Genomic DNA, 27,343 nt, shown 5'->3' on the forward strand with positions numbered 1-27,343 from the left:
AATCTTGTTCCCTTCAGCGAATTTTTCAGCCTAGGAAACAGCAAAAAGTCTGCGGGTGCTAGGTCTGGAGAGTATGGTGAATGCTGCATTTCAACGACACCATGCTGGGCTAAGAATCGCCTCACAGGCAACGCAATGTGTGGGCGGGCATTGTCACGTAGCAGCAGCCAACTCCCATTTTGTTGTAAATGAGGCCTCACTCTACGAATTCGTTTTCGAAGTCGGTCAAGAACTTCTGTGTAGAACTGTCCATTGATAGTCGTGTTAGGAGGAAGAAATTCATGATGAATGAGTTCATCGCAATCGAAGAAAACGATTTACATGACCTTCATTTGGACTTTTCAAATCGAAATTTTTTCTACCGTGGTGAACTTGGAGACCGCCATTCGGAGCTTTGATGCTTGGTTTCAGTGTCATATTGATAACACCAAGACTCGTTTCCCGTGACTATCCTATCCAGGAACGCAGGGTCAGCATCAGCGTTGTCGATAAGTTCGCCACATGCGTCCAGTCTCAATTTGCTTTTGTTCGTCCCTTAAATGGTGAGGAACGAATCTGGAACAAATCTTGCGTTTGCCTGGGTCTTGCGTCAAAATTCGCCGTCCATGTCTTTTTGTCCATGTTCAGTCCATTGGCGAGTAGTCGAATAGTCAATCGAGGATCCCATTTCACCATATCCGCGAACTTTTTCAATTGCTTCCGGCGTGCGTACGGACCGCGGCCGACCTGTGTGTGGATCATCTTCGACGCTTTCGCACCCGTCCCGAAAGCGTTTAAACCATTCATAAGTTCTTGAGCGGGATACTTCAGGATACCACTTACTTCAGAATGGCGCCGATTGCACTACACATGCGCAAGAAAGCGCTCTTCAATATGCAATCATTGGGCCATCTTCCGACTTTTAGTTCTCCTACAGTTACGTCAGTCCTGGAAATAAATAGCCAGACTTTGTATGAACTTTTCCGAATTTGAAATTATATAAACACAACTTTATTTAAACGCAACACGGAAGAAGCAATTAAGATTTATCCTGACTCATCAGGTTTCTCAGAAGAAGTTTATCGGAAGGATTGAGGACTTTACCGAAACGGTAACTATTGGACTCACCAGCGGACGACAGGTAAAGCGCTGAACAATGGTAGTTCGAATCCCGGCGAACGGGCTGGTTGCATGGATGTTTTTCGTGGTTTTTCATTATGTGCAATGTGTGTACGAATCAGCTTCCCTTAGAAAGTCCTTCCCAAAGGCATTCTTCCTATTAGCGCCCGGGCCCACCAGCGGCCGAGCGGTAAAGTCGCTCAACACTGGTAGTTCGGTCCGAGGTTCGAATCCCGCAAACGGGCTGGCTGCATGGGTGTTTTCGTGGTTTTCTCCGTGTGTAACGTGTATACGAGTCAGTTTCCCTTAGAAAGTCCTCACCGAAGGCATTCCTTCCCTTAGGCAGATAGCCCTAGTGTGCTTTGCCATAATTAAATACACCACACCTATTAGTCTCGCCAAGATAAATTATTAAACCCTGATTACAAAAATTTTCGATATACAAAATTTAATAGAAAAAAGTAGAATTCTGTTATGTAAGCTTTATAAAAATACGCAGTACGATAAATAATATAAAAGTCTGTACTGGCATTTTCTAGGTACTATAAAGTACCTCAGACAGCAAATAATCTTTTTCTTATTTAAATAAGAAATGTGTTAGAATGGCTTATCACTCTTGTATTAAACATCAATAATTCACTTATGTTAAATAACAACATAGACATTAAAATAAAAAAAAAAAAAAAAAAAGGTTTCTTTTTCTTTTTTTAAATTATAGCAAGCTGTTTCTGACAATGCGCAGTGAAATGACGGTATCGTACTCCAATCAGATTCCCCAACTTGTTAAAATAAATCAGTTCAAGGAAAGATGCAATTCAGATAATGTCATTTGCGGCAAACTCGCTGAACAATGGTAGTTCCGTCTGAGTTTCGTTTCTCCTAGAAAGTCCTCCACGAAAGCATCCTCTCCCTTAGGCATATAGCCCTCGAGGCTTTGCCATAATGACATAAACCAAACCAAACTTATATCATAAATTTAAGTTATAGCTGGTATTCTTTAGCACTTATTGTTATTATCTGGACAGAACGCCTTGCATCAAAGCTACTAGGAAATGGCGCAATGAAGTAGTAAATGGGTGGTAGGTAGCACCTCTTTATCTACCGCCCTACCGATATAGTGGTTAGCGTCGCATACTGCCGTGCCGAAGGACCCGGGTTCGAATACCGGAGAAGGAATGGACGTTTGTAAATTACAGTGCCCGTGCGGCATGGGCGAGCCGAAAGTCCTCTGGAGAGGTTGGGGAAGAGGGGTGGGAGACCCTCGGCCCCGCTCCTCTGGATGCTTTCCATCAAAAGTGGAGGCGGAACTAAGCTAAATCAAGGGAGCATTAGCAAACAACAACGAAGCTCTTTATCTTGCTCTAGCTTTTTTCTGACATTTTACTTCAAATAAATTTTTAAAACTTAAAGCGAAATTTTAAAACTATAATTTAAAATTTAAAAACTTGTCATCACTTTCTTGAATCAGATTAAAATGAAACTGTACTATAATAATGTATTTTTGTTAATTGTGTTTTATTCGGTTTGTTGTTTGGTACAACAATAATGTATTAATGTTGTTTAATAATAAAGGATTAATGTTGTTTAATAATAATGTATTAATGTTGTTCAGTGCAATAATAATGTAATTTTTCAAACTTAATATTTGTAGTTCTGTGAGAGACAAGTGTTTAAATTGATTTTTTAAGAAGCTAACAATGTAATTAATTACATAGGGTCTCTTCATAAAAAATCCCTCTACATCACTACATATAAAAACTATAATAAACTATAATAAAACGACATATAGATCCATTTGCATTGCTTTCATTCCACCTAAAACTACGCCGTATTATCTTTTCTGTCAGAAGTGTGTGTGTCTAGGCGAAACGAAAGGGAAAGAAAAACATAATCTGATCAGATAACTTAAAACGTAATAAAAATCCTAGAGTTATTATTGCATAAATTATTATTATTACATGAATAGAATTTATTCACGTGAATAAAATTTTCCGCTTAGTGAGCAGTCTTGTGGAGAACAAAACGTGAAATTGCAAGACAGAATATAAAGGCATTTCAAATATAGAAACATTACAAATATGCATAGACTCCCGTATGGTTTGCTGGCAAGGTAGAAAGGTGGAAACTCTCAGACCACCCTCAGAACTGGGGTGGAAATAGAAGTCCAACCTCTTTAAGGCTCTGGCAACCATTCTTCCATGAAATACACGGACAAGACAATACCAACACTACCCTTTTACCATTTCATATCGCTTACTGGACCAATATCGCATCAGGTAGACATTCTCATTCAAGAAAACACTGCTCTACTTACTTTTCTTTTTTCCATAATATATCTCGTACTTTCTTTGGTGCCTTAGTACGGATTTTTTCTTTGGTGCCTTATTTTGTACGGATTTGTCTAGAACATCTCCAACAGCTGTTTCACTGTTGGAGATGTTACGCTGTTTCACTTGCGGAAAATTAACATTCCGTCTTTATTTTCTGACGACCCAGCTGGGCAGCATTTTCACTTGAAGCTTAGGCATACGTAGAATATGCTAGCGCTCACATATCGCTTTGATAAAACGTTGCCAAAACCTCAGCAACGAGGAAGCAACTTTCTGGTCCTCAGCAACTTTCTGGTTACTGCCCTGAAACAAAACTATTATGCATTGAACATATCCTGTCTTTCCTTCCTCACGACTCTATGCAAATAGATTTAAACGATAGAAGAGTCAACATCCAGTGTATGCGCATTGGTGTATTGTGTTGACATCAGAAACTGCCGTGGATAATCTGCATTGTTGCTCTGAACCCGAACCATCCCTCTGGGTAGTCTTCGTGAAAACTTACGTTGAAGTAGAAGACCAACCTCTTCGAGGCTCTAGCAACCATTCTTCTATGAAATTACATGAGCAAGACAACAATAACAACTATGCAAAGAACTGGTAGATAGCAAAGAACAAGATAAATGATTTCTAACTTTTTGTTTCCATGGAAACATCAGTTTTTGACAAAACTGGTTGCCTAGCTCATGCAAAAGTACCGTTTTCCAAATCAAACAAAACAGGAATGTTAATCCAAACTAAAGCAAAATGGATGCGATCAAAGCGTAAAATGCTCAGCACCACAAATTCTACTTCCACGTGGAAATGCTGTAGAAATATAGCATCATTAGCAAGTAAATTAGCAAATATGGCATATTTCTTCTTCGGTGTTTTTATTTAGATACTTATCTGCATAAAGAATAGGAAAGGTAACCTAAAAGGAAGAAAATCGATTGTAAAGAACGGAACTAAAATTTCAACAAACAGACTAGAAGATTGAAAGAAAGGAGAAACCCTCTTGCAGAATAACTAAATAAAATCAAGTCATTGCTGCAAAAGAATTACTTTTCTAGAAATCCTAATTTAAGAAATTAACAGTAACAATTTCCCAGACGTCCAGAGTCGAACCATTTGCCGAACGGTCAAAAAACGTTGAATACTGCTTGTGCGTTCTGAGTTCGAGACCAGGTAAACGAGCTGGCTGTATCATTGGTTTTGGTGGGTTTTTCAGGGCCTAACGCGTGAATAAGGCAGTTCCCTTAAAAAACCTCCACGAAGGCATCCCTTCTGTTAGACTTCGCATGCTTTGCAATTTTCATAAAACTTAACCTAACCTTCTTGTTCCTTAATATCACACAAAATAAGTTTTTACACTCAATAACATTAATTACGCGTCCGATTCACATACAGTGCGAAAATAATGTCATTCAAATTACTGGATCCGTTATGACCCATCGTCGTAGTTCTAGTATTAAATATACTTCTAAAAGCATTGCACAACTAAAGCAGGAATTTATGCAAGTACAAATCTGCCAGACTCTAAGATTACTATTATCTACTATTACACATTTTTATCTGAATTACCTTACTGACATTAAGATTACTATTCCGTTTTATCTTAATTAGAGTTTCGGTACATGAAACCTTTCAAATCATAAATTTCACTTTATCTCTTTGAATAGTGCTTATACGTTTCTATTACAATTCAATATTCTCACAGAATGAAGTTGTTTAACGGCTTCATTATGCAAGTTCTTAGAAAATCTCTACAAAAATGAATAGAAAAATTAACGTGTTACCAGCGTAATATATGATTAAGAAGTTAATCTTCAAAATGGTAAACTTCCAACTGCCGTTTAATTATTTCGTACAGTAATTTTGAATAGTATCACAAGCCTCGAAGGTTACGTAGTGAATTTAAGTCATTTTTTACTATCCTATATTACGTAGCATATGTTTTAGTGTCAATTGAAATTACATGGGAAAAATCTACTGTAAAATAAAGAAAGCTATCCATTCCTGGAATATATCATGAATGCATCCAAATTATATGTAAAGCAGCAATACAACTAATTAACTACATAACACTCAAGAGGAGTGGCTAGGAGACATATCATGAGATTTTTAAAATTCATCTTTCTTTGAAAGAATTGTCTTGGTTTTAATGATGATTGAATGACTTGAACTTAAGTTATAAGGTATTTCTACCGCCTTCCTGGCGTGCCTTCCTGGTGTAATGGTTCTGCACACTGGGCCGGTATTCCAGAGGTCCGTGGTTCGATTCCCGGTGAAGGCGTTGGTAATTTTTCATCTTGCGGGCCTCCAAAAACAATCCTGGGTGGAAACAAACTACAGTGGCGCTCGAACTAAACGGTCGTGGATGATGAGTCTCCACCACACCAAGGATTTGGCGATTGGATCCCCCTAAAAACAAACAGTCGCCCTTTTAAAATGGGGAGTATATAAGGTATTTCTCCCATTTTCCTAGCGTGCCTTCGTGGTGTAGTGTTTCTGCACGCTGGACGGGTATTCCAGAGGTCCGTGGTTCGATTCCCAGCGAAGGCGTTGGTAATTTTTCAATTCTCCTGCTTCCAAAAATATACCTAATGTCTCTACAGTGGCGCCCGAACTAAAAGGGTGTTGGCTAATGATTCTCCTCACCCAGGATTTGGCGATTGGGTCCTCTAAAAACCCCAGTCACCCTTTAAAAGGGGGAGTATATAAGGTATTTCTCCCGCCTTCCTAGCGTGCCTTCGTGGTGTAGTGGTTCTGCACGTTGGACCGGTATTCCAGAGGTCCGTGGTTCGATTCCCGGCGAAGGCGTTGCTAATTTTTCATCTTGTCGGCCTCCAAAAACAATCCTAATGTCTCTACAAAGTTATTATGTGATAATGTTGAAATTTCGGAAATGATTACATGAGCGAGTGACTAGGATGCTTAATAATTAGAATGTCTAGTTTGAAATGTTCAACTAAAATTACCGGTTACTATTTCGTCTGGGGCAACAGCAAATCTTGAATTGTTCTGCAATTTTCATAATTTATATTTCTTCATCCTGAGATATTTTATTTTGCATACAAAGTAATAAAATCTTACGTTTATGGATATGCTGACAAAAGGAGGCCTTCAAACATTAAACTGTATTGTTCTAAATCATTTTTTGGTTAAGTTCTTAAAAGCCAGAATTTGTATTTGAAAAAGATGTGGTACAGTGGATCATTTTCTTGTGGTTCAGTCTTCAAAAATGTGTGTAAAAACGCATTTGTATTTGAAGCTCTGGTACTATTAAGTCATAGGGTACTTTTTTATAAAATCTTTCCTTGGGATTCTATAACATATCATAAAAAATGCCCAAAAAATGGTTTAAAACTTAGGAACACTAGTAAAACTAGTGTTCCAAGGAAATTCCTAATCCTAATTTCCTTCCTTTTTAATTATTCAATAATGGATGAAACTGAAGATAAAAAAATTTTAAACAAGCTACATACCATATAGCAATATTTTACTCCCCTTACATTCCTAAAAATCTTCGGAAATACGTCTAAATCTAAAAGAAATGATACGAATATTTAAAATAAAAGAGGCAGATGTAGGTGATAAAAATAATTTCAGTTCTCAAAAAAAAAATTATTTAATTTAGATCGTTCTGGAAAGCATTTGCAATATATCTCATTCTACGAGCGTTTCATGCTTGTTTATCTGTATTGAAAAGTATTGCACTAATAGAAACAAAATGCTTTCACAAATTACTCTCCTTTACGCAAACGCACTACAGATATTTTCTGATATGGAAAAGCCATTATGGGTGCGGATGTCAGAAGTAAAATGCATCTGCCCTTCTGAAACCTGAGTATTTTTATTCTCACAGGTGTCACAAATTCATCCATTCAAGAAAAAGGAAGGTAAGTTAAAACTTTTTTTTTTTTCAAGAGAGTATTATATACAAGTCGATTTTATATGAAACTGTGAAAGATAAATAATGTGCGCGTAGAGTGATTGAAGATCAGAACCGTCAGAAACTGCTACACTTTTTATTTTAATAAAAATGCAAATATTCTAACTAATAAAAATATGATTTAAATTTTTACTCTGAGCTTGCATTCCTCTTTTATACTCAATACACGATTGTGCAATGTTAAGCCTGTAGAGTCATTAGGTTAATTGGAAGCATAAAAGATGAAAAATAGCAAACGCCTTCGCTGGGAATCGAACCACGGACCTCTGGAATACCGGCCCTGCGTGCAGAACCACTAGGCCACGAAGAACGCTAGGAAAGTGGGAGAAATACCTTATAAGCCTTATTAATGAAAGTTATTATATTAAGCCTAAAGAGTCATTTAAACTGCCAAGTGAGAAATTAGGGGAGAACGGGTTAATGCTGCGTATGATACGCAAGTATTTTATTTCTAAACTTTATTTGGTGTTTATTAACTGATAATCTGAAAAATTAGAGTAATCTGAAAGAGGCCTGTATACCACAAGAAGCGAGTTTTTTAGAAGCTCCATATATTATTACTTTATGAAGAAGTTCATTAACGTGTCATAAAAGTACAGTATATTTTCACTTTTTCTTAGAAATTAAATCCACTGCATTTGTTTGCCTTCAAATCAAATTACTGCCATTATTTAGGATAATATGGTCATAAGGTACTTTTCCCTTCTTTCTGCATGCCTTCGTGGTGTAACGGTAGCACACTCGACCCGTATTTCGAGACGTCAAGTTCGAGTCTTGACGAGGACATTGCTCATTTTTCGCGTTTCCTACTTCAAAAATCCTAATGATTCTACAGTAGGTCAATCGCCCAATCGCCAGACCCAATCGACCCAATCGCCAAATCATGGTGGTGACGAACACTAATTCGTCACCACCATGATTCGGCGATTGGGTCCCCTAAACCACAGTCGCTTTTTTAAAGGGGGAGTGTTTTCTTCCTCCTTTCTGCATGCCTTCGTGGTGTAACGATAGTACACTCGACACGTTTTCGAGAGGTTCTGGTCCTCACTGCACATTTTTCATACCTCCTGCTTAAAATAACTTAATGTATTTACATGGTGAACGTTGCAATTTCGTTACTTTTTAACACAATTTGTAAATACATGCAGCCTGAAAGCTTGAATATACAGGGTGTTTCAGAAAATCGGTTACAAACTTTCGGGAGCAATAGAGTACACTTGGACAATAGAAAATCACACAGCAATGCGTGATGGGAAACGCTTTTATGGCGCAGTAGTGACAACACAAAACACCAAAGAGTAAGGACAGGAACAGTGTGACAAAAACATATTTTATTATGTTTATGTCTAGTAAAGCAGACGCCAACAAATAAGAATATAAACAGACAACGATCGTCATTAAAGGTGTTCGAAATTACGACCCAGGCCTCACATCTCCGGCGCGTGGAGCATCTGTAGCATGCATGTAATATACATGAAGCACGTTTCCTGCATCACGGTCCGAGGTCGTGATTTCGAACACATTCTAGGATGACGATTGACGTTCGTATTTCTTGGTTTCTGCTGTACTAAGAATAATAAGTATATATCCTCGTCCTGTTCTAGTCCTTCCTTTCTTGGGGTTTGTGTCGTAACTACTACGTCAGGAAAGCGTTTCCGACCATGCATTTTTATGTGTTTTTCCATCGCCTTGGTGTAATCTATCCCTCCTGAAAATTTGTAACCGACTTGCTGAAACGCCTTGTATATTCTAATATGTCCCATCATAGCTCACTTTTGCTTTTCAGCATCAACTTTCTTTTTTTTTTTTTTTTTTCCCACGTCCTTTGAATCGCTACACCTAGTTATCGCTACACTCACAATAATCGCTAGAAACTTATTCTGAAGAAATTCTGTAACTTCCGCAGCTGTATACTTCCATTTTTCTCAGCATACGGATTTTAATCCATCGACATTAGAAATAACTGCAATGAATCTCTCGTCAATGACAGATGTCAGAAAAGCGTTTCCGGCCATGCATTTTTATGTCTTTTTCCATCGCCATGGTGTATTCTATTCCTCCTGAAAATCTTTCTTTGCAATGCCGAGTATCAATTTGGTCCAGCTATACATCAAAATCAGGCTGTCCTGATCGATATAGAAATGATTGCAATGAATCTCTCGTCATTGACAGAGCCTTCTTTGCAATGGCCGAGTATCCATTTGGTCCAGCTCTGCATCAATATCAGTGACAGAGCCATCTTTGCAATGCCGAGTATCCATTTTGTTCAGCTATGCATCAATATCAGGCTAACCTGATCGATATCGAAATGATTGCAATGAATCTCTCGTCATTGACAGAGCCTTTTTTGCAATGGCCGAGTATCCATTTGGTCCAGCTATGCCTCAATATCAGGCTGTCCTAATCGATATAATGCTTAGCGACGTATTCAAATCCCGGAGAAGGCTTGGATGATTGCCTGCATAATCTCTGCGTAGGCATTTTAAATGCTAGTGAGTTGAATGTCCTTATGAGAGATTTGGCGGGAGTGGAAGATTCGTCTTAGGGGTTGTTCTCCATCAAAACTGGAACTGAATTTCCCCTATCTCATGAGGGAGTAATTCGGTTGCTCCCTGTAATGCACCCTGGTCAGTTCTCAGTGACGAGACGGCCAAATTACCCATATGGGCATCGGCCACTCCCGCCGAATGCATTTAACTCTAAGCGTCCAGCCATTTGGGATTACAACATATCAGTCTATCAATTTCATTCCAGGTTAGGTTAGGTTAGGTTAAGTTATTTAATTTCGGCAAAGCCTCGAGGGCTATCTGCCTAAGGGGAGGGATGCCTTCGTGGAGGACTTTCTAAGGGAAACTGAGAAATTCGAACCTCATACCGAACTACCAGTGTTCAGCTACTTTACCGCTCGGCCGCTGGTGGGCCAATTTTATTCCAAGTCTTGTTAATGAAATATACAATGTTAAGCCTGAAGAGTCATTTGAACTGCCAGATGAGAAACTTAGGGAAATAGGGTTTGCTTATGATATGCATGAGATTTACTTCTTAACTTTCTTTCTTATTTATGAATTGATAATTTGAAATATGATACACATCTTCCCCAGATTCATACACGGTACAAACAAAATTCTGAATTTCTTATACTAGTACTTATTTGAGAATTTATGTAACTCGTGTACCATTAAAAGGGTGCTTAATGTTCTTTCTCGCAAAACGCATTATCAACAATTATCCGTGTAAAAGGCCAGCCTATATAAGGGGAAAAAATATTATTACGAGTAGAAGTTACAATTATTATCAAATATTTTGTGAAGTACTTTACCCCACCTTTCCGCACGCCTTCGTGATATAACCGTAGCACACTCGGCGCGTATTCGCGTCTCGGCGAGTACACTGCACATTTTTCATGTCATCTGCTTCAAAATAAGCTAATGACACTGCACCTTATTTAATGTGATATTTGAATACATTTGGGAAATGTAATGCTAATTATTTAGAAAGTGTAGCGATCTCACAGGACTATATTTCTTGAAAGGCGCGCCTCGGATGAAGACATAGGAGAACGGGTGGTGATGAGTCTCGAGAAGAGGAGAAAGCAGACAGGCGTCGCCAGATTACACTTACTACTTATTTAACCAAGATTTTTACTTTTACTTTTTATTTTTACTATTTCGTATCGTGTGTTTTAAAATCAAAGTTCGTGGTCAACACCAAGTGCTTACTCTCACTCATTAGCCCTAGTGAACCACATGACTTCATTTTCTCCTTTTACAGTTTCCTATTCATTTCACGATTATATCGCAAGTTTAGATGATTTTCAAGTGTTTCAAAAGACATAGGTCTCTTAAATTCACAGAGAGATGTTGCATTTACTATGTTCGAACTATATTTATTTCCAAAAACTACAAAAAACTTCATTTTTCGAACTCTGACTACTCGACCCATTGCCGGACGCTGATCACGTGTTTCTACTCTTCTAGGCTCATCCAGAAGCTTAGACTTTCATTTCGCCTCTCGCCGCCATTGATATAATCACCCATGATATGCCATGATATGCAATTTAGCAAAACTTATTTTATGCGTTCTCTCATTTATTGATCTCGCCTTCGGCCGCGGTGTACACCTCTTAAATTTTTAACTTTATGGCCTATGGTATAATGATAATATACTGATAAGAGCTCATAGTAGATAAAACCAGCAGTAAAGATACAGTGGATGGACAAAAATATGGAAACACCTTGTGAAATGCATGTTTGAAAAGAAAGATTGATTTTAATGAAATATGTAGGTGGCGCTGGTATTTTTGACTACTGACGCCACCTATACAACTTCGTAAATGTGCTAAACAGTTCAGTTGTTGTCGGAGTACTGTTATGTGAGGTTGTCATTATGTCAGAGTTAACAGACTTCGAACGTGGGCAAATTGTTGGAACACGTATGGTAGGTGCTTCCGTAAGCAAGGTAGCCGAGGAGTTTAGTGTTTCAAGAGGTACTGTATGGAAGATTTATTCCGCATATTTGAAAAGCGGAAAAACATCATCTGCTAAATCACAGCGCGGACGAAAGTGTGTCCTGAGTGATCGTGACAGACGATCATTAAGGGCAATTGTGACGAAAAATAAAAAGACCACAGCTGCAAAAGTTACTGCTGAAATGAATGTTGTGTTACCGAACCCTGTGAGTACCAAAACAATTAGAAGGGAGCTTCATGAACAGGGAATTGCTGGCCGTGCTGCAATTGAGAAGCCACTCATCAGTGATGCTAATGCTCGTAACAGGAAAAGGTGGTGTTTAAGTCATAAAGCCTGGACTATAGAGCAGTGGAAGCGAGTAATATGGTCTGACGAGTCTTCTTTCACATTGTTTCCCACTTCTGGCCGAGTTTACGTCTGGAGAACGCCATCTCAAGCCTATAATACAGTCTGCTTGTTGCCAAGAGTGAAACATGGCGGGGGTTGTGTTATGGTTTGGACAGCCATATCGTGGTTCTCTGCTAGCCCCATGTTAACTGTGTCAGGGCGCATGACTGCCAAGACTTATGTGAACATTTTGGCCGATCAAGTTCATCCCATGGTACAAACTTTGTTCCCCGATGGTGATGGTGTCTTCCAAGACGACAAAGCCCCTGTTCACACAGCTCACATTGTCCAGGACTGGTTTTCTGAGCACGAGGATGAGTTGTCCCATCTCCCCTGGCCACCACAGTCACCAGACCTGAATATTATCGAACCTTTGTGGTCTACATTGGAACGGAAAGTGCGTTCTCGTTATCCACCGCCAACATTATCTGAACTTGCCACCGTTTTGCAGGAAGAATGGTATAATATTCCCTTGGCAAACATACAGGAACTGTATTTATCCATTCCGAGAAGACTGCAAGCTGTTTTGGATGCCAACGGGTTTCCTACACCATATTAAGCAAAGAAACATGTTTTTTTTATAAGTGTTTCCATATTTTTGTCCAACCCCTGTATGATCCAAGATCCAAGATTACACTTACTCTGGATTTGATGCTGTGAGGTACGCGGTAAAACGATCTCGTAAGTTTCGATTTAGAAATGCTGAAATGTTTACCTACACGCTTAAGAAATTTGTATCAAATAAATTCTAACTTGAATATGAAAAAGTTGCTTCTTATTTTATAAAGCCTTCTGATATATATTTAGTACTAGAAACCCACCAAAGAAAGTAATATTCGTTGATAATTCTCAATTTTTATCGATACACCTGATGCTCCCTACTCTGCAGCAAAGAAATGTATTTACGTATTAACGCAATTAACTTGGAGCAATCTGGCAATTTTTAGAGATGCAAAGATAAAAGTTACTTATCCGATGCAAGTTGAGTCTTTTCGTGATTTTTTTATGAAACTTTACAAACTATATCTATAATTTAAAAGTCTGCAAATTTTATCCACGTATCAAACGTAAACAGGTACTTTTCCGTTTCGCCGGCGCAAATCTCGCCAAGCAGACTTTATTGGCGACAACATACAGTATACACATAAAAAATGTTAACAAATGTTAGTTCTAAGAATTTTTAATTTTGAAGGCATAAATATTTTAATATCGTTTAAAATTTTGTAAAAAGCCAATAACTAAACACAATAAATTTGTAAAATAACATTAGTTTAAGAATTTACTATAGTTTTCATAGTTCAACATCCTGATTCGCCCGTTCGTACCCGTCGTGACTTCAAGTTATCTTATCTCACATAAACTACGCTACAAAAATCTAATTCTCTCAGTAATTATCTACATTAATTTCCAGTTAAATCTTAATTTGGAGTACAAGTTTAAATGCAAGAATTACTTCAATTCGTACGAATAGCTTATGTAAAACTGCAGTGCTTTATTTCACTAGCGCATTCTCATTAGAATGGATGAATTTAACCCTTTACTTTCCCTTTTCTATATTTTCGCCTTCGGGTGAGCGGTGTGATGACATCTTAATTGACTTAATGACCACGAATGGTCTTAGGGCATAAAATTGAACTATCTGGTAAAAATTCTATGTAATTGTATGCCAGTATTGAAAGAAATAATCAATCTGATAAGAAACGGCTGCGACTTGTTTTGAAAATGAGGTGTAAAAGGTTACCAGCGAGGATATTCCGTTTGGCATCAGTTGTACCATTATTGGCGACTTTATCGCCTGCGCCGGCAAAACGGAAAAGTACCCGAAAACACACACATTTTAGTTATTACATAAGAATTATTTGATGCAAAAAAAAAACAGTAAGTAAATAAACACTTACGTTCTTCGTGAAATCGTTCTGCAATATTTTGCTCTGTTCCTTTCCCCGTGTACAAAGAGTTCTCTTTTCACTTTAAAAAAATCTGAGAATTGCACAACTTCGGCATTGCTAACAGGCTTCTTATCAAATGCATCTTCTTGTTTCCTTTAAGAATTTCGCGGCAAAATTCTGTATTGCTGCTCGCTGTTTCTTTCATTGTTGACGAACTCCTAAAATAAGTATTTTAACATTAAATTTAAGGCACAAAATACCCCGATGTTTCGATAAAAATCTTTAGAATTTGGAACATAGCAAAAAGAACGCATACAAAAATAGCGACGCTATTTGACTAAAAAGATTGTTATGGATATGGCTGCCTGAAGACTTTATGCGCATGGTTGCCAGAATTCAAACATTCCGATAATTTTGCTATTTCTACTAAAGTATTTGCTTAAATACGTAGGAACCCAAGCACATCATTACGTTTAACAAACTTTAGGAGTTCTTATTTATGCTTTATTCATTGTTTTACTTCCTGAAATACGTTATAAAAACGCAACTGAGTTTAAAATAATCGTTTGAAAAATTGTGCTATACTCTTATAGCGGTAATATTGTATTCGTCACTATTATCATGCATGTATCTGGATTCAAATGGGGTTCGATTCCAGGAAAACGGGCTAGCTGAGTTTGAGTTTTTATGGTTTTCTCCAGGTGTAATCTGTATAAGAGCCATTTTACAGTAGAAAGTCCTCCACGAAGGCATCCCTTCCCTTAGGCAGATAACCCTATCATGCCCTGTCATAATCTCAATATACCATCAAACGAATTCGAAAACTAGTTTCTTTCCGAGATTACAATAAAACAGTTGTTACGTTAACAAAAAGTAGAAATTCAATGAAATTAATTTACGCAATTCATTTGCCAATATTGAAAATATTACTTTTTTGCTTGAAATCACAGCATTCTTTAATCAGTTTCATTAAAAGCAGTTTTCTGTAATTTTCAAAAGTAATCATTTTAAAATTATTTTTTAATTAAGGTTAAGAATGCAATTTAAGACATTTAATAAATACAGATCATAACAGTAACTACCATACAGATGATCGATTTCTTTCTTCTTTTGATCGATTTCTTTCTATCGAAAATCGACTGCTCTTTTCCGGGAATCACTGATCTTGCTGGATTGATGTGGTAATCATTCTAACACAAGGACACACTTGAAAGAAATGCCGCAGTTCCTTGCAGGTAATCATATCTAATTTGTAGTCAACTGAAGCTCGTGAATCAATAAAACAGAATATACAAGCTGTTTCCGAATTCGACCGACAGATTCAGTGGGGGGATAATACGTATCAAGAGATGAAAAATTGTCGTAGATATTAGTCAGTTTATACATATATACGTTTAGTGGGAGCAAACCAAGTTTAGCGGGAAGAATCGCAAAAATAGGTGTGAAGCTGAATGAACAAAAAAGGTTCAATATTTAGTATTATGTACACTTATTTGACGTAAAGCAGGATTAGAATGCTTAGCAGGTCACCGTCAGAAAGAAGACGAGCTTCATAGGAATTGTTCGGAGTTGCGCCTGCGAAGGTCAGTATATAAGGTATTTCTCCCACTTTCCTAGCGTCCTTCGTGGTGTAGTGGTTCTGCACGCTGGGCCGGTATTTCAGAGGTTCGTGGTTCGATTCCCAGCGAAGGCATTTGCTATTTTTCATCTTGTCTGCTTTCAAAAAAATACCTAATGTCTCTACAAGTGCAAAACAGACACCGACGAACAAAAGATTGCCGGACACGTTGAAAGACTGCATTCTGAGTCTTTCCTCTCTATTCATTTTAAAGTTTCTCAGTTTTTATCTGGTTACCGTAAATTTGAAAGTAATGGTAACTTTGTTTGTTCTTAGATTAAAACGAAACAAAACAATTTATGTGAATGTTCAAAAAAAGTGCCTCAGGATGTGGAACATTTGATTTTCTCATGCTCTACGCTTGATGGCCCTAGATTATGCTTGCAGAACGATTTGAAAATGTTCGGTGTGGTGTAGTGGTGTATTTAATTATGGCAAAGCACACTAGGGCTACCTGCCTAAGGGGAGGAATGCCTTCGTGGAGGACTTTCTAAGGGAAACTGGCTCGTATACACGTTACACATGGGGATAACCACGAAAACACCCATGCAGCCAGCCCGCTCGCGGGATTCGAACCTCGGGTCGAACTAACAGTGTTCAGCGACTTTACCGCTTGGCCGCTGGTAGGGAAAATGTTCGGAGTGACTTGGCCAGTGAACTTATCTGTTTCCGTGAAGTCCAAACTCCTATTCTCTGTTTTTGTTCGTTTTATTTATGCACGTAACTTTTAATGTCCTAGTTAACTTACTTCTGTAAGCCCCGTGTTATACATATGGGGTGCACGGGGAGTCTGTATGTTTTCAAATAAAAAAAATTTTAAAAAAAAGTATCCGGTATGCCGGCAATATCTGCTGAAGCAAGGATGATCCCCGCGTTCTTAGATCCTCTGTCGTATCCACAGGTGTCTGATAAACAACCGATTACAGGTGTCCTAGAAGAAGAAATTCAAGAGAATGAGATCCGTGCCACTTGGAATCGGTTGATTATCAGACGTCTGTAGATACACTTGAGGATCTGAAAGCACGAGATGTCGTTGCTTACACTGGAATATAGTGGAATTGTTAATTAAAATAAATAAATACGCTGGATTTCATAACTTGAATTTAATAAATACATTGGAATTCTTTATTAAAATGTAAAAGACACCGGGTACATCGCCAAGTCCAGTGCAATGACCTTCGCAGACGCACCTTCGAACCATTCCCATACACCTACCTCATCTTCTGCTTTCTGACTTTGATGCACTATAACGTTGCTTTACATCAAATAAATGTTTTTATACTTATTAGTGGTCAGTTTTGTTCCATTGGAGGTCACATCTTTCATAACTATTCTTGAGATTTTCTCCCACTAAATGTGGTTCGAGGCAACATGTTCTATGGTTATTTTCATACACTTGCTGCCTACTGTTATCCCCCTGAATATTTCGGTCGAATTCGGAAACACACTGTATATATAAAGTAATCAACAATATAAAGAAAACTATCCCCTAGGAAATTCGAAGTGAAATTTAGAAAGCAAATCTGCACTAATTCGGAATTCAAACAACAAAAATCAGCGTTATATTTTCAAAATTTTCACAGGACTGTTTTCGATAGTTTTACCGAACCACCATCCTCAGTTGCAAAACCGCAAATGAACAATATAAGAAATAATGATTAGATAAGATAAAAAAATCTGGACAAGAATAAGCAAGTGGCGCCATCTGTTGGTGAAACCAGAACTAAAACATAATTTCTTTAAAGGCCGAAGGCAAAGATGGATTGGAATTAGGATCGTTAACTAGAACAGAAAGATTTTTTTGAATGTGAAATGCCTCTAGAAAATCCAGTTCTCCAATGGAAGATGTTTTTTGAATAATTTTGGCAGCAGAAAAATTGAAAGTGTGATTTTCGGACCAACAATGTTGGGCAACAGAAGACTTCTGTGTTTCCTTTTTTCTAACATATGCCTCATGTTCCTTGACGCGAAACTTTAATGCTCTCTTAGTTTGGCCAATGTAAATTAAACCACACTGGCAAGGAATCCTATAAATACCCCAGGAATTCATATCCGGAATGGGGTCCTTGAGGATGTAACTCGTAATTTTATTGATGGGAGAATAATCCCTACGTATCTATCTAATCATTATTTCCTATCTTGTTCATTTGCGGTTTTGCAGCTGAGGATGGCGGTTCGGTAAAACCATCGAAACTAGTCCTGTGAAAATTTTGAAAATATAACGCTGATTTTTGTTGTTTGACTTCTGAATTAGGATTTGTTCGGCGTGTTATTGTGTCTTAAATCTGCACTATTGTGGTAATAAATGATTGGCCATTTAGAAAAGCAAATGTGCATTACTGCGGCAATAATTACGAATACACTGGAATTGCTAATTAAAATGTAAAAGAAAAGAATAAAATAAGAAATTTATTGCTGATTGCATAGAAGAAACCCTACTTATCAAAGAGAATCGGAACCTCTCCATACAACCCTGAATCAAGGAAAGAGCAATTCGTCATATCTGAACAAATCCCTTTTCAGTTTTATATTTCTATTAAATTTTAGAATATCCGTTTTACATCCTATCCATTCAGATATGCGAGAAAACTCATCGACGCACGGAGACCCTATTAATTAAAAATAAATTAAAAATAAACTTAAAAAATTGAATAGAGATCTAAAACTGAAAAGGGTATTTATTGTTCATACATGCGAGTTGATGAACCGTGCTTTCGTTGAGTTATTCAACGGTTATCTGGAGAGTTTCCAATTCCCATTGATACGCAGGGAACTTTCTATGGAATCAGCAATAATTATCAAATTTCATTCGTCTCTTTTATATTTTCGTTGGCAATTCCAGTGCACTTATTTACAAATTCCAATTATTTATTCCAACAAAAGTGCACATTTGCTTTCTAAATTTCACTTTCCTAGCAGATAATTTCCTTTATATTCTGCATTGGTTTATTAAACTAAATATTATCTTTCCAGCAATAGCGTAGGATTTTAATTTTTACCTCTATTGAATAAATTTTTAAAATTCACTAATTGTAAAGTTTTTCTGGGCCCAAAGAGGCAATTTGCCCAGAAAGGCTATTAGTTTCGTTTTGGCATTTTACAATGGTTCGCTGTAAACGGCGTTTCACTTTTCAAATGGTTGCCACCAAATATTATCGGCCTGTATTATATTCAAAGAAATTAAATAATGAAGAATCTGCATAAATGTATGCACGTTTCTCGCATTCTGATAAAAGAACGGTACCTAGAGCCATCAAAATTTGAATATGAATAGTACAGTGACTACCAATAAGTATTTGGACACCTATGCAAATGACGATATCTCCGATCCTAAGGTACGTCACGGACTCCGCCGGTATATATCGTGTAGGAAACAGCATCGGCTTTAGTCGCATGCAAAATGCCTCGCTATTCGGAGATCTCTGATTTAGAGAAAGGTATAATTATCGGGTATCACAAATGTGGCCGATCCTTAAGGGACATATCTAGCGATCTGAAGTACCCAAAATCGACAGTGGCCTATGTGATTAAGAAGTGGAAGGTGAGCGGTGATTGTCGGAATGTGCCCCGAGTCGGCAGACCAACGAAACTGGGAGCTAGGGACCGACGAGTGCTGTCCAGAGAAATTCGGAAGAACCGCACCCAACCGATAGCCCTCATCCGCGAGGAGTTTCAACAGGCATCCGGGAGTATTGTTTCAATGAATACCATCCGTAAGGAAGCACATCTGCTTGGTTTTCATGGTCGTGCTGCTGCCCATAAGCCTTTGATCACAAAGTCCAACCGTGCAGCTCTGTTAATGTGGTGCAAAGCACATCGAAATTGGACCCTAGATCAGTGGAAACGGGTTCTTTGGAGTGACGAATCAAGGTTCACCCTTTACCGTTCGGATGGCAGGGTCTGGGTCTGGCGTCTATCTGGAGAACGTCTCCTGCCAGAATGCATTGTGCCAACATTCAAGTTCGGCGAAGGTGGAATTATGGTCTTGGGTGTTTCTCCTGGTATGGGCTGGGACCCTCGGTCCCCATTCATGGTAAGCTCAACTCCGATGCCTACTGCACTATTTTGGATGACAATGTGCTTCATCCGTTGTGGCAGTTTTACGGGTTGGACCCTTGTTACTTTCAGGACGACAATGCCAGTTGTCATGTTTCGACGTTAACCAAGGCTTGGTATGGTGTCAATGGAGTTCATCGAATGAACTGGCCTGCCCAGAGTCCAGACCTGAACCCTATCGAGAACCTCTGGGACGAGTTGCATCGCCGAATTCAGGGGTGCACTACCAGTGCGAAATCGGTGAAGGAACTCCTATGTCTTCTGCAAGCCGAGTGGAAGAAAATATCATTAGATGTCATACAAAGACTTGTGGAAAGTATGCCCCGGAGGGTCCACGGTGTAATTACCTCTCGTGGAGGCTCTACCAACTATTGTTTTTGAATAAAGTTAGTTTTTCTTTTCTATCACAGGTGTCCAAATACTTGTTGGTAGTCAGTGTAGAATATGAGCATGTAAAAGCCCGAATTTGAATTTAAAATTTGTTTTGTTATCAATTTTCATGTTTTGGAACACTTAACGAATATTTTATTAACAAATTAAACGATTTGAAAGCGAGCAATGGCAACACTGTACGGGAAAAAAAATTATCTACAGCGCGCCAGACTGTGTATCGTAAATTCTAAAGGTATGCTCTTTTTAAATTATTTTGTGACATTACTGTTGAATTAAATTTTGTGGTTTAAGTGCGAAGTGTGTGATTATGGCAAAGACTCGAGGGCTATCTGCCTAAGAGGAGGGATGCCTTCTTGGAGGACTTTCTAAGGTAAACTGGCTCGTATACACGTTATACATGGGGAAAACCACGAAAACGCCCATGCAGCCAGCACGTTCGCGGGATTCGAATCTCGGACCGAACTACCAGTGTTCAGCGACTTTACCGCTCGGCCGCTGGTGGGCGTTTAAGTGCGAAGAACATGATATTTAATAAATAAAAGTAGTGCACAAAAAACGTTAAGAAAGCCCACGGGTGTAATATAAAATCTGAAAGCTTCCAGATTTTTATTTTAGCTTTCTTGTTTTTCTTTCCTACATATGTTTCTGTATTTCCCTAATATTAACATTTAATTATTTTTCTAGTTTTAAATTAGGAAATTTAAGCTATAGATACAACATTGGCCATATAACAAACAATTAAAACTTAAAATAACATAGTTGAATATAACCTTTCAAATCTCCTTATCCTACAGGTGTCTTCCCTTACATGACAAATGCTGTAATTAGTGAATACACTATGCGACTTAATGTGCAAAGACTGTCCTAGAATTTATATCTAGAATTCGCTCCTCAGTTTGTCATTATCTGATAACATTTCTCGGAATTCGAATGCTGGCATTACTAGACTATTAAATTAACAACCCGGTAAGAAAACTGAGACTTTTTCGCTTACCTAACATGCTGCATTTCTGACTAAATTTATTAGTAGAAACAAATTTCCAAAGCCAATTTCACATTTCATACGTGACTATTTCTGTTTAAAACCCTTGCTTTCAGAATTCCTGTTATTCCTAAACTAATGTAGTCTATCGTCCGATAATGAACATGATGAAGCTTATTTTCCACCAGTTTACTTTCTGTCACGAGATGAAAGCTAACGTGGAAGATATTTCTGAACATTTAAATTGCAGCTTTTCTTAAGTACAGATAAGTTAAATTCTCATATTTAACAACGCACCGAATTAACTGTCAAAAATGACCTTCACGAAACTATGGCAATACACATTTGCGTAAAATATGTATCTTGTGTGTACTGTAGTGGCCCAGTTATTGCATGAGAAATAATTATTTTTTATTTCATATATTTATTCATGTGTTTAATTATTTTATAAAATTAACTTTAATATTTTGTTAATATTCATATTTATATTTCTTTTATGCTGAATGGCAATAAGTAGTTCATATTTATATTTAAATTTCTTTATGCTGAATGGCAACTAGTTCTAGTTCTGATTCATGATTGCTAGGTTTTGGTTTAAAAACGTTGCTCGTAGCGTCGCATTTCGATAGCTGGAAAATAAAATGCAATAACTTAGCTATTTGTTTATAATTCATGCTGTTCCTAGTCATAAATTAATTTTAAACATTAGTAGCCAAGGCTACATCGTGGTGACCCTGATTAATTTTCGAAATGTCAACAAATGACTCTTCTGAAACTGCTATGAAAGATACGATGCAGTCACCGGAGCTTCATAAGGTGAGTGTAAAAATACATCCTTCTTGGACTGATAAACCGGAAATATGGTTTTTTCAAGTTGAAGCTCAGTTCAAAATTAGTAATATCGTTTCGGAAGAAACGAAATTTAATTATTTAGTTTCACAGCTTGAACCTAAGTTCGCCGAAAATATTTGGGACATTGTAACGAACGATAGTGCCACAAAATATTCGGATGCTAAAATTAGGTTATTACTTTTATTCAAAGAAAGTGAAAATGTACGGATTAAACGTTTGATTACTGGTATCGAACTTGGAGACATGAAACCAAGCCAACTTTTGCAGAAGATGAGATCAGTTGCTACTACAGATGTGTCTGAAAATCTAATCAAAACTTTATGGCTGGAGAAGCTACCTGACTCAATAAAAAATATATTATTAGTCAGTGATGAAGATGTAACCAAGTTAGCGTCTATGGCAGATAAAATTAGTGATATGAATCGGAAACCAGAAGTATTTAGTACTAATGCTCCTTCCGTTCCCGCAAATGATTTGTTGCAAAAAATTACCTTTCTTGAACAAAAAATTGATCAAATAACCATTCGCTCAAGACGCAGGGACTCGGATTTACGTAATTCACGTTCACGATCTCGAAGCCGATCTCGTAAACGATATGACCCTGCTGGCAAATTTTGTTTCTGTCACTTTCGATTTGGAGCAAAATGTATTCCAGAGAAATGCCAGCCTCCGTGTGCTTGGGTAAAAAACGATTCCAAAAACCAGGAAAACTCGAATCTGCAGTAGGTTCAGCGGCAAACGCTGCTGCAGAAAATATGAAGGATTGTCGCAAATTTCGTTTATTCGTTCGTGACCGAAGATCAAATTTGCACTTTCTTATTGATAGCGGAGCTTAGGTAAGCATAATTCCTGCTACTTCACAGAATAAATGTAAAACTGAATACAAACTGTATGCAGCTAATGGCACAGATATTTCCACTTATGGCATAAAAACGCTAACTCTTGATTTGGGATTACGTCGTGATTTTCAGTTTCCATTCATAATTGCTGATGTCACAAAAGGTATTTTAGGAGCTGACTTTCTTCACAAATATAAATTGCTAATCGATGTAAATAAGAAAAAATTAATTGATGGCGTAACACATCTTTGTGTCCAGTGTGATGTCGCTGCTATTTCCAGTGATTACTCAGTAACCACATTAAATAAATCCATAAAAATTTTCGATTTACTGTCGAAATATCCCGAAATTTCTAAACCTAACCTTTTTCCTACACAAATTAAACATGGTGTTACACATTTTATTACGACTGATGGTCAACCCGTTTATTCAAAGGCACGACAGCTCGATCCAAAACGCTTAGCTATAGCTAAAGAGGAATTTAAATTTATGCTTGACGATGGAATAATTCGTCCATCAAACTTCCAGTGGTCAAGCCCCTTGCACCTTGTTACGAAAAAGGATGGTTCATATCGTCCTTGAGGAGACTACCGACGACTGAATGCGCAGACGATACCTGATCGATACCCAATTCCTCGCATTGAAGATTTTCATCATATATTAAGAGGTACAAATATTTTTTCTAAAATTGATTTATTCAAAGCTTATTTTCAAATTCCCATTGCAGAAGAAGACAAATGTAAGTAGTGTAGTGGTAATGTAAGTATTTATTGCATGAGAAATAATTATTTTTTATTTCATATATTTGTTCATGTGTTTAATTACTTTATAAAATTAACTATAATATTTTGTTAATATTCATATTTATATTTCTTTTATGCTGAATGGCAATAAGTAGTTCATATTTATATTTAAATTTCTTTATGCTGAATGGCAACTAGTTCTAGTTCTGATTCATGATTGCTAGGTTTTGGTTTAAAAACGTTGCTCGTAGCGTCGCATTTCGATAGCTGGAAAATAAAATGCAATAACTTAGCTATTTGTTTATAATTCATGCTGTTCCTAGTCATAAATTAATTTTAAACATTAGTAGCCAAGGCTACAATACTACACTTTTATTGTTCATTTTTCCCCTTATATGTGTAAATATAGGGGCGACTTTGCGTCGAATCACTCTAAATGTCCGTTTCTCTTTCCAAACTGTTGCCATCAAATATACTTGTATTATATTTGAAGAAATTAAATAATGAATAATCTGCATTAATGTATGTATGTTTCTTGCATTGTGATAAAACAACGGTAGCTAGATCCATCCAATTTTGAATGACGTAATTCTACTGCAAATATGGGTATCTGGAAGCCAAAATTTGAAGTTTGGAATGTGTTTTATTTTCTTCATATTTTGTGAAACTTCAACGAATTTTTGATTACCAAACTCAAGGACTTCACAGCGATAGCAACGTTGTACAGAAAAAAAAAAAAAAAAAAAATTATCTCCAGCGCATGAGACTGCATATCGGAAATTCCAAAGATATGCTCAATTTAAAATTATTCTGTGATATTTCTCTTGAATTGAAATTTAAGTGCGAAGAACATGCTATTTAATAAATAAAGGTAACACACAACACACAAAATGTTAACAAAACGCCCCTTCGGACGTAATTCAATAAACACATCAGAGAAATTTCTTTCTAGGTGTTCAATAAATCACATTTTATTTACGAATAGCTTTTTCTTCCCAAGGGAAGTAAAGGCTAACTGCATATAATGAAGAAACTTTGCCTACCATCTAAATGCTACTGTATACATAAAACGGAAATGAAACTATTTGACATCAAATGATTTTTCCATGGAGTTCGAAACTGCGCAGTGTTACTTTTTAAAAGGGGCACTCAATTCTGAGTTATTTACCACTGAGCTTCAAAGGTATCGTTTATAAAACATGTAACTAGTTGCTGTGAAACTATTACAGATATTGTTATTAGATGCTTATTATTTTATGAACATAAATGATATAGTTCGTAGATTTCATCTGGTACGTTCACTAACCTTCCATGAGGAGCTATGCAAAATTAAATTGTATTTTAATATTTAACAGCCATAAATAATGTTTAAAACATTTGATTAAATTTGTAGATATTAAAACCAATTACTTTTAAAGTAAGATGACGTCATTGATTACATCATCCACAGCATAAAATTTCAGAAAATATCATAAACCGTAAAATTTTTATTTCAAATAAAAATGCAAAATTAAATTGATTTTTAATATTTAAAAGCCATAAATAATATTTAAAACACGGAATTTATGCATAATAATACGCATTATTTTTTAATTAAAATGACAACAAAGTATCGGTTACCATAAATAACTTATCCAGCAATGGGTTTACCATAAATCGTATTACTCGCCAAAAGAAAAATTGCCAAAAATTCGCCAAAATCCGTGCAACCGTCTACCAAAGTAGCTCCGGCAGGGGCGAAGCTAGAGGAAGCATCTGTCCCCGGCCGCAGAATCCAATGGGCGCCGAACTGATGTTACGACATTTAGGAATTAAATGTTTTCCATCTTTGGTAAGCAGTAGGAAGGGCGAAATCTTCAGTTGTCGCTGGGCGCTGAAAACCCTAGCTACGACTCTGAGCGCCGGAGCTTTCAACAAATGTGGATATTTTTTTAATTATATGGGGAGAATATATCTTACCTTGACGTCTGTGAACACACTTCATAATATGGCTGAAGAATTTAGTGTCTTGAGGAAAACGTAAACTAGTCCAGCTGACATTAAACATTTAATGAAAATTATTGACGACTTTTACAGACTATGAAAATGGACAACAGGAGCACGAATATTTACAGAAAAGTTGTCACAATAAAAAAATTAAAAACAAAATTTCTTGCGTCTTTATAACGTGGTAAACATCTTTTAACATCTTGCACCTCTTTTGTGGTCATGGCGGCCTCGTATGCGTATTATTTACAAAGCAATTCTATCAGAAAGCTGGTAGCGCCATCTGTCGGTCGTGAAATATGACATCTCACAAATGCGTATCTAATATGTACTTTTACGAAATAAAAGTTTGCTAAAATAAGATGCAGAGTTTTATGAAGACACTCTGCGTGTTTTGTCTCAAAGCTAGAAATGGAAAGACACTGAAAAATAAATTTTAGCCTTTCATACGTAACTATTCTGCAGATTAAAGTATTTATTATGTTTTATACCATTAAAAAATAAAAATTCTGTATCTTTACATGTAAAGTTAGAGGAGATATTTATGACCAAACACACACAGACTTTTTTTTTTTTTTTTTTTTGTTTGTTTGTTTTGTTTGTTTCCGGCATTTTACTGAAGTTGACCATGATATTTGAGAACGAATTTAAAGAACAGCTACCAAACAGAAATCGTTCGGTTTTGGAATTAATGATTTCTGTTCTGCTTTTAAGGCATGACTAATTCATTAATCTAAAGTATTCGAAATGCTACTTGCATTAGACGCTTTTGCAAGCTAGTGGAGAACTTTCTAAAGAAACTGGTTAGCAAGTGAAACCAACGACGATCCTATGCAGCAAGCCCCTTTCGTCGTCGTAAATCGACGTCAGAACAAACTAATACACTGAAGTGTTATAACACAGATCGATATGAGGTTGTTCAGAGTATACAATGCGTATGTACACTGAAGCAAAAAATAAATAAATAAATAAAAAATAAAATGGGATAGCTCTATATCTCCCGTTCTACTGGGCCAAATGACGAAATTCAAATTGCATTTTTCATGTCTTGGAGCCGCGGCTTAGGATATGTATTAGATTTATATATAGCATTATTCTAATGTAAGTATTTTGACACATAATCGGACTTTTTCTGATATGACATGCCAATTTTTTTTTTTTTTTTCCATAGCTCAATTCTGCGACTCAAATTATGCCTAAATATTAAATTCTGTAAAATGTAGCGAGAAATTTAGGGAGAAATTCAAAAATTTATCTTGGCGCATTTTTTAGTTTGCGCCAATAATTCACTTGGCGAACTTCTTAATTTAGAGCAACCTATTTTCCTATCCTTTTCTTTATTGCACACGAACGAAAAAAGTCATCGTTCATACTTTCAAATAATTTCAACAAAGTGCGTAAACCGCATTTGGCGCTATTATCGCTTATAACATGTATGCCAAATTTCAAAACGCATCAATATGTAAATTCATGTATATCTTAGAAACTTTGAATAAAATACTCTAATTCTTTGCACGTATGCCTAGAAATACATCTACTTTAAGATTGATATTAAAATCTTTATAGGTTATAATACAAAAATGTTTTCGAAAAATTTATAAAAAATATTTAAAAATACAAATTTAAAAAATAACTCATAAAAATGTCATGAATTATATTTGGATTAAGCCTAAACTTTGAATTAAGGAAGAAGGAATCAAGTAAGTTTCATAAAAAAGAGATATTAATAAACATATATCAAATTCAATTAACATTGCAGAGTTAAAA

The 27,343-nt window shown here is 36.8% G+C and overlaps 1 long non-coding RNA gene across 1 annotated transcript in view; it reads right to left on the reverse strand.

The window, feature by feature from the left end:
• The window catches only part of LOC146997027 (uncharacterized), a 35,244-nt gene extending 9,275 nt beyond the window's left edge, over positions 1-25,969 (reverse strand). Inside the window, exons 1-2 of the long non-coding RNA XR_015041076.1 lie at positions 25,550-25,969; positions 14,117-14,325 (exon numbers count right to left, since the gene is read on the reverse strand). This is a non-coding gene — a long non-coding RNA (uncharacterized LOC146997027). The remainder of the gene's footprint in view (positions 1-14,116; positions 14,326-25,549) is intronic.
• Positions 25,970-27,343: the final 1,374 nt, after the last annotated feature.

The sequence above is a fragment of the Stegodyphus dumicola genome, chromosome 5, assembly GCF_044657685.1.
Source record: "Stegodyphus dumicola isolate Sdum_Otavi_A_Nest chromosome 5, ASM4465768v1".
In the NCBI taxonomy this organism is placed as follows: domain Eukaryota; kingdom Metazoa; phylum Arthropoda; class Arachnida; order Araneae; family Eresidae; genus Stegodyphus; species Stegodyphus dumicola.